General features: G+C 46.0%; 1 protein-coding gene across 5 annotated transcripts in view; it reads left to right on the plus strand.

Annotated features, from left to right (window-relative positions):
• LOC119086172 (MAGUK p55 subfamily member 6-like) overlaps positions 1-9,182 on the plus strand; it is a 563,311-nt gene that overhangs the window by 518,762 nt on the left and 35,367 nt on the right. The gene's annotated exons all lie outside the window — the stretch shown is intronic.

Raw genomic sequence — 9,182 nt, forward strand, 5'->3', positions numbered from 1 at the left:
TTTTTTTTTTTTTTTTTGGTGGTTGTTGTTGTTTTGTTTTGTTTTTTAGGTTTTTCGAGACAGGGTTTCTCTGTGTAGCTTTGCGCCTTTCTTGGATCTCGCTCTGTAGCCCAGGCTGGCCTCGTCTGTAGATCCACCTGCCTCTGCTCCCGAGTGCTGGGATTAAAGGCGTGCGCCACCACCGCCCGGCTAGCACACTGTTCTTAATAATCAGCATTTTTTATATAGCTCTTTATCGCTTGGACGCTCATATTTAGCGGCATTATCTTAATTGATAGACAGCCTTGTCCGGTGGCAAGATAGCGTTGGTGTCAAGGAGAGCGGCGTTTCGGCACCAGCGCCACCACGTGGGGACTCTGGACCTCAAGCACCAGCTACTTTGTTTTTTTCCGTTCCATTCTTTGGTGCTAAGTGAGGGCAAGTGACCCAGCCAAGGGATCCCTTTGGTAGGGAGCCCAGCTAGTGGGGTCACTGTGAGAGTGAAGCCTAGTCAGTGGGGAAAACCTGTGGGAGTGAGGACTGGCCACTGGGGAGTCACTGTAGGAGTGAGGCCTGGTCACTGGGGAGTCACTGTAGGAGTGAGGCCTGGTCATGGGGGGCACTATGAGAATGAGGCCCAGTCAACCGGGTCCCTAGGAACATCGGAGCTCCCACATCCCCTTCTTAGTTACTTAGATGCTGTGAAGCACACGCATCTCTCACCTAAAGATGGTGCTGATCTCGTTCTGAGTGTCTTAAGCAGATGCCCATTTTCCATTTGTATCCACGCCTTGCTTTTATTTTTCTTTTCCCGGAATTTAAAAATTACTTCCTTGACAAAAATCTACTTTCTGAAACAATTAGTGTGTGTGTGTTGTGTGTGTGTGTGTGTTGTGTGTGTGTGTGTTTCTTTTCCTTTGTTGTAAGCAGAACTTGTGTTAGGTTTTAAGCCAGCGTAGCGTTGATTTTGTGTGGATTTCTCTGGCCTGTGATCTTGACTCACTTTTTCATTGCATTATTATGGAGTTCATGTTGAAAGCATAGCACAACGGATACTCTAACGCCACCCCCCACACCGCGTATTAAAACATACTCTGGGGGTTGGGGATTTAGCTCAGTGGTAGAGCGCTTGCCTAGCAAGCGCAAGGCCCTGGGTTTGATCCTCAGCTCAAAAAACAAAAACAAAAAACAACTCTGCGGAATGGCTCTGCCTCTGTCTGGCCCCAGATCAAATCTGTTCAGCCTCACACTTCCTGGCCAGTTTTACATGGGTGCGTTATTGAATTAGTGACAATACGCTTGTCTGGGTGCAGCCCCAAACAACTGGAACTACCTGGAACCAACAGCTTCTGCTGGGTCAGGAATTACTTCCTGTTGCATTTGTGGGAACGGTAGAGAGTTCCAGAGGGTCATGGCAGCTGGGCCAGTCCGAGGCACCAAGGAGCCTGTTTACCAAGGAGTGCGTGGAAACTCCTGTGTTGTAGTGACTGGTCCAGCCAGACTAGTGTGGGCGGCCTCCGCATCAGCTTTCCTCCTGGGCAATTCATTCTCCAGGGCCAAGCCACTAAACTAAAACTGAATCCCATGTACTAGTCAACACACGAAAAGATGAAGACGTTTCTGCTTGAACTTGGGTAGGAAGCAAAGAGCGGCTCCATTTCCTCAGTTGTCCTTTCTGCATCTCTCCCAGTCACGGGGACTTGGCAGCTCCACGGGGGACAGAGTGAGGACAGGGGGAGGCAACTGACTGGAGCCAGGGAGGGCAGAATGCCACAGGCCCAGGCGCCACCTGACTTAGCATCTGTCAGCACAAAGTGGGCAGCTACGGCCTTCCTGGGAGTTCCTAAAGCGGAGTGTGTCAACTCTAAACAGGGTGTCTCCACCAACTCTCTCCCATCAGGGCTCAGGGAACCCTGTCGAAGAGGAGGCAGAAAACGGGTAAGAGCCAGAGCGGATGGAGGAAGAAGGCTCTTTAAATCACCAGGACCAATGCCCCTATGAACTCACAGGCACCGAGGCAGCATTCCCAGGGTTGGCATGGGTCTACACCAGACAAAGTCCTAGAGCTGAAAGGAGAAGTGGATACATGCCCACATCCCTAACTCAGAAGCTATCTCTAACTGATAACCACTTGTAAATGAAAAGTTAGTTTCCTCCAAGGGAGTCTCATTGGGGAAATGAGACTCTTAAGGGCAGGCTGCATGCGCAGCAGATGGCCAACAGAAAACAATAATGTCTTTGGAGGTTCCTTGTCTCATAAGGTCATGTCGGAGCTTTTTTAATCTTATTTTTTCATGTGTTTTCTTTTCTGTTTTTTTACACTACAGGTGCTTTGTGTATGTATTGTGGCTTCTAGTTAATTTTTTAATGGGACTTATGAGTGTAAGAATGAGTGGGTCACTGCATCTATATCTGTTTCTTGTGTATTTTCTTGGACTCTTTTTCTTGTTGGTTTCTTCTGTTCTGACGTTCGTTTTTATTTGGTCTTATTACATTCATTATTACCCCACAGAAACCTGTTTGTTTTTTACTGAGAGACAGAGAGGAGGTGAATCTGGATGGGAGAGGAAATTGTAAATCAGGATACATTATATGAGAAAAAAAAATCTATTTTCAATAAAAGGGAAACTTAACATTAAAATATTCATTGTGAATCAAAATATAATCAAAATAATTTAAAAACCCTCCTCTCAGGGATCAGGAAATTGTACAGAAGAGAGGTAAAAAGATTCTAAGAGCGGGAGGGATGGAAGACTCAGGCAAACAGCATCTTCCGGACACTACAGACTGGAACTTATGAACTCACAGTGTGCACCTTCCTGCACAGGTTCAAGCCATCCGGGGTCCCAGCAGTGAGAGGGAAAAGTGGTCGGAAGCTGCATCCCTTGCAAGAAGCTGTCTCTAGCTGGCATTCACTTGCAAAGGGAAAATTCATTTTCTCCCGTGGAGTCTCATGGGCATATTAACCACACTTAAGGGTGGGTAGGCTCCACAGCCAACAGGAGATGGTCAACACTGAAGGAACTCAGTGGAGATTTAGGAGACTTTTTGTCTCAGATTGCTTTGTTTGGACTTTTTTTTTTTTTTTTTTTTTTTTTTTTTTTTGGCCTTACTGATCTTTTGCTTGTATATTATGACTTCCAATTTTATGTTTTTATGATATTTGGGTGTATGTGTATGTGTTCCTTGCGCTTTCTCTGTTATTTTTTCTTTTTCAATTCTGTTTGCTTGCTTTTTCTTTTTCTTTCTTTCTTTTTCTTTTTTTGGTTTTTCGAGACAGGGTTTCTCTGTGTAGCTTTGTGCCTTTTCCTGGAACTCACTTGGTAGCCACGCTGGCCTCGAACTCACAGAGATCCGCCTGGCTCTGCCTCCCCAAGGCTGGGATTAAAGGCGTGCACCACCACCGCCCGGCTTTGTTTGCTTTTCTTACTGTTTGTTTTCTAAGACTGGGAAGTAAAGTGTGGAGTGGGAAGGTGGGCAAGATCTGGGAGGAGTTAGGGGAAGGAAAGTATGGAAAGACGTTTAGTGTTGAGGATGTGGAGAGATGAGAACCTATGTGTTTCTAGTGGCTGGTGGGATTACAAACCTATGAAACTGCTTTGGAAAACACTTATTATGTATGTAACTCTTTCAATTGTTAAATACAAAGTTACCAAAATAGTAATTTGAAAATTAACTCCAAAGAAATAAATTGGTGCGTGTCTAACTGGGAGGCTGAAGATGGCCTGTGGCATTAAAGAGGACATTGCCACCTGCTGGACACAGAGTATAGTGCAGCAGGTGGCTCAGCCTGGGCCTTCTCCAAAGGGAGAATCCAAGACATCAAAGAGTTTCTTTGGGGCTGAGGTGATGGCTCAGAGGTTAGGAGGACCGACTGCTCTTCCAGAGGTCCTGAGTTCAATTCCCAGCACCCACATGGTGCTCACAACCATCTGTAATGAGAGCCGGCACACTCTTCTGTATATGAAATAAATAAATCTTAAAAAAAAAAAAAAAAGAGAGAGAGAGTTTCTTTGGCCGGCGGTGGTGGCGCATGCCTTAATCCCAGCCTCGGGAGGCAGAGCCAGGCAGATCTCAGATCTCTGTGAGTTTGAGGCCAGCCTGGGCTACCAAGTGAGCTCCAGGAAAGGAGCAAAGCTACGCAGAAAAACCCTGTCTCGCAAAACAAAACAAAAAAAGAGTTTCTTTGCTCCCCATCTTAGCTCGCAATTCCTCCTAACACCCACCTCCCCCTTTCCTGGTCAGCTCTCAGACTTTGTTTTCTATCCCCACTGGATTCTAGTTTCTCACTTTCAGATCCTTTCCTAAGCCTAGAGAGGAAATTGAAGGCTACACAGCTCAGCTTTCTTGTGTAATGATAGAGGAATAAAACCCCCAAGGAGGGGGGCTGGAGAGATGGCTCAGAGGTTAAGAGCACTGACTGTTCTTCCAGAGGTCCTGAGTTCAATTTCGGGTTGCTCACAACCATCTGTAATGAGATCTGCTGCCCTCTTCTGGCCTGCAGTCATACATGCTGTATACATAATAAATAAATAAATCTTAAAAAAAAAACCAACCAAGGAGGTGGGGTGTGTTGCTCAGGTTGAAATAAGCTGCCCAAGGTGGGTTGGGGCTAGGAGTTGGCGTGCTGCCCTGGGGCACAGATTTCTGAAGGAGTAGTGTGGCCAGGGCACAGAGGTGTGACCTCTGGGTGTAACCTCGGGACAGTGCACCCTTGAGCCTTTCATCTGCTCACCAGCCAACAAGGACAAGGTCCATGAGAGCTGCTGGGAAAATTATGTCAGAAGAACCCAAGAGCATTTAAAATACTACTTGGCACACGGTGCACTGGCAAGGATTGTTCCTCAGGGTGGGTGGTGGTGACAGTGGAGGTGACATTTATCACTGTTTTAATCCATGGCAAGGCCATCAGGATGACCTCGACATTGATTAGGTATCGACTGCGCAGCTCTAGGGAGGGGAGCGGAAGCGGGATGTTGCTTCCCCCGGAGCCCGCCAGGCTTGTCCCCAGCCTATGGTCATCCTTTTGACCCACTTTCCCTAGTCCTCTTCCAGGACGTTGAGGGACGCAGGTCCCAGGTGCCTGCTAACTGGTGGCTTCCAGTGCACACTGCGACATCAAATGTGTCCCCACCGCTGCCCTCCAGGCTTACACTCCCTCCACTTGCTGCTTGATTCCCAGAATTCCACACCGTTGACATTCCCATGACTCTCATTGGTTACCTCTCTGTGACCGTGGACACCACCCGGTCTCTCAGTCCCTGTCCCCAACTCAAACTCCACAGTCTGCCCATTCTCCCCAACGCTTTTGGCCTTCTCGCTTCTCTAGGAAGGTGCCATCTCCTTTCCCAGGAAGCACCCCAGCTATATGCTGATGACCTCTCCCCGCCTCCCTGCATCTCATTCCAGACTTCCTTGCAACCCGCAGCCAGTCTCGTTCTCCCTCCATTTTCCAGACTCGTCCACTCCATGAAATTTGGATCTTTCTGTAAAAGCTAATGTGAATTTTTAAACCATCCAAGATGCATGGAAAAATAAGTTTGCAGTAGTTTTTTTTATACTACAGGGAATCTCTAACAAAACAAGACAACAGTGAGGTGGTCAGTAAATAGCGATATGCCCCTTCACTGATATATCATGTACCCACCACAGGTAATGACAACATGTATTAGAAGGAAACTACTTGGGAAATTATGAACACAAGTAATACTATACAGTGTTTTATAGACTATGTGTTGGAGCTGCAGGCAGTCCAGACAAAATCATGGCCCCTCTCTAGTCAGGTATATTTTTAGGTCAAACACAATCTATTAGCAGTTTAATCTATCCTAAAAGACAACTAAAACATTTGAATGAGGTTTTTTGTGCATATGTGATAAAAATATATGTGAAAAACTTAGTATTTTAATCTCTTGTTAAGTGCGCAGCTCAGTAATATCGTGGACATCCATGCAATAGTCTGTTACTGATGACCGTTTCCAACTGGCTTTCATCTTTCCCGACAGTGATCCTCCTGTCCTCTCCTCCTGCTTGCCTGGGGCAACCTCTGTTCTACTTTCTCATTCCGTGAACTTGACGGCTCTTATGTACCGAGTGTAAGTGGAATCACCACACAAAAGTTGTCTCTGTGCCTGGCTTATTTCATTTAGAATAACGTTTTCTAGGTTCACCAGTGTTGTGCCCGGGTTTCAGAGTTCCTTCTCTGATGGTTGATATTGTCAATTTGGCCGAACCCAGCATTAGCAAGGACATAAGCCTTTGGGCATGTTCGTGAGGATTTTCTAAACTAGGTTCATTGATGTGGAAGACTCCTCTAAGGGTAGGGGTCCATCTCACGGGCAACAGTCCTGGCCTGATGAGAAAGAGGAAGTCAGGATCCATGTTCTATGCTTCCTGTTTTGGACACAATGTGACCAGCCACTTCCCACTCCCGCCACCGTTTCTGCTCTGTAGGGATGCTTGGCCGCACCTTCGGAGCAGTGAATTAGAGTAATCCTTTCCTGGAGTTGCTCTTGTGGGATATTTTGTTTGCAACAACATGAGGAGTAACTAATCTCTTCTTTTGTGAGGCAGAATAGCATCTGATTAGGAATGTGCGGAGTTTTACTTACCGGTTGGTTGAGTAATATTTTAAAGTGTTTAGAAAAATGCTCATCCATCATGTGCTACGAGTGTGCTAAGTGTTTGTAATTGTTATTGTTGCTATGAAAAACATTCAAAAAAGAAAATACATTGACAATATTTCCTTCCTTTTCTACATTTATTTGCATTTCTTGTTAATGTGGTGGATAATTAAAACTTATTTTAATGACACATAATTTTAGCCTTCTTTTCTCCATATTTTACCAAATTGTTCAGAAAAGACAGAAAGGAAGAAGGAAGGAAGGATGAACTTGTACACTTGTAATCCAAGCACTGGGGAGGGGAGGCAAAGGATCCATTTCAAGACTATCCTCAGCTACATCGGAAGTTCGTGGCCAGCCTGGGAAACATGAAACCTTATTTGAAAACAACAACAACATATAAAAGAGTATGCAAACTGCCTAAATCACCTTTTATGATATTTCTTTTGATTATAGAAAATTGAAAACATCTGAAGAAGCCGAAGGGAGTAAAGAGTATCTAAGCCTCCATCACCTGGCTGCTGCCACACTATAGTTTGGTCAATCCAGTTCTTCTCTTGTCCCACCAAACCCTGGCCTTGTCCCTAGGTGACTCTAATACAAATCCCAGACACCATGTGGCTTAATCTGTCACTATCTCATTGTAACGCCCAAGGCAATCAACCCATTCTTAATATCATCAAGCATTCAGCCACTGCTTCCATTTCCCTAATTGCCTTATGCATTTTTAAGTTTGTTTGAATTAAGATTCTAAACCAAATCCATACATTGCAAACTGGTTGATGTATTCCTAACACTCCCAACGGTGGTTTGCCTTCATTTTTGTTCTGATAGTGTTTGGAGAAGTGAGTCATTAGTGCAGCTTTTTGTTGTTGTTGTTTTGTTTTTTTCCAGACAGGGTTTCTCTGTGTAGCTTTGCGCCTTTCCTGGAACTGGCTCTGTAGCCCAGGTTGGCCTTGAACTCAGAGAGATTCACCTGCCTCTGCCTCCCGAGTGCTGGGAACCGCCGGGTTAGTGCAGCTTTCTATTTCTGGCTTTGTTCATCACACCCTTGGGAACTTCTTGTGTTCCTTTGACCTCTGTATTTCCTGTAGACTTTAGGTTGCAGCCAGAGGCTCTGTCTTACAATACAGCTATCAGATCTATTAGCCATCGTTTTAAAATATTGTGGACACCTTGATTGCTGAGACTTGTGGTGGCCTTCTACAGAGCCCAAATTTGATTTTTTTGAAGTCACTAAGTTGTGACTTAGTGCTATTTGCTATAGCAGCAGTAGAAAAGGAACAGTTAGTGCCGTGTTGATTTTTGTCAAGCTGGTTTCTGGCTTGAGGTCCTTGCTTCTGCTATGACAAGGTATTCCTGTCCACCCACTAGAACACTACTAATTCTCTGCTGGAACATGTTCTTTTGAGTGTGGTCAGAGGTTTCTCAGGTTAAAACTTCTGGTCTTTGTTATCTGTGTCTCTGCAGCATCTAACACCAGGACGGGTCTCTTTCCTAGACGGCAGCACAGTCTCTGCTAACTGTTGTCCTTGTTATTTTCTAGGCCCCTAAGGCTGTCCTTGGGACCCATACCTTCTGTGCTCGCTGGTTATATGTGTCAATATGACACAAGCTAGAGTCATCAGAGGAAGGAGCCTCAGCTGAGGAAATGCCTCCAGGAGATCCAGCTGTCAGGCATTTTCTCAATTAGTGATCAATGCAGGAGGGTCCAGCCCATGGTGGGTGCTGCCATCCCTGGGCTCGTGGTCCTGGGTTCTATAAGAAAGCAGGCTAAGCAAACCATGAGGAGCAAGCCAGTAAGCAGCACCCTTCTATGGGCTCTGCATCAGCTCCTGCCTCTGGGATCCTGCCCTGTCTGAGTTCCTGTCCTGACTTCCTTCAGTCATGAACAGCAATGCTGAAGTGTGAGCCAAATCAACCCTTTCCTCCCCAACTTGCCTTTTGGTCCTGGTGTTTTGTCGCAGCAGTAGAAACCCTAAGTAAGACACCTTCTACACTGACATCATCTGATCGTTAATATTCATTGTCAACTTGGCATGACCTAGATTCACTTAAGAGACAAGACCCTGGGTATGCCTGTGAGGAAGTTTCTAGATGGGGTTAGCTGAGGAGAGAAGACCCTGCCTAGGTGTGCATGTTATTCTTCCATGGGTTGGGGGCCTGGACTGAAAAAAAAAGTAGAGACAAGCTGAGCATCAGCACCCACCTCTGCTTCCTGACTGCAGATGTAACACAGTTAACTGCCTCACCACGCTCCTGCTGTGGCGACGGACTGGGCCCTCAAACTGAGAGCCAAGAGGAACCCTGCCTTCCTTAAATTGCTTTTGTAAGGTGTTTTGTCATAGCAACTAGAAGGGCACTAATACACCGTTCTTAGTGACTCCATCCATGCCGCAGTCCTCCAGGCCAGTGGGTCCAAACCCTGTGTCTTCATCTCTGCTCTCCCTATGGGACAACGCAGGCCCTCGCATCCCTCATTTCCAATTGCCTGTTGACGGTGTCCACCTATACGAACACCCTCCACCTCAAACCCATGACAAAAACCTTAAGTCCCCTTGTTCCCCAGCTCTGTTCTTT

This window comes from Peromyscus leucopus, chromosome 3, assembly GCF_004664715.2.
Source record: "Peromyscus leucopus breed LL Stock chromosome 3, UCI_PerLeu_2.1, whole genome shotgun sequence".
NCBI lineage: Eukaryota > Metazoa > Chordata > Mammalia > Rodentia > Cricetidae > Peromyscus > Peromyscus leucopus.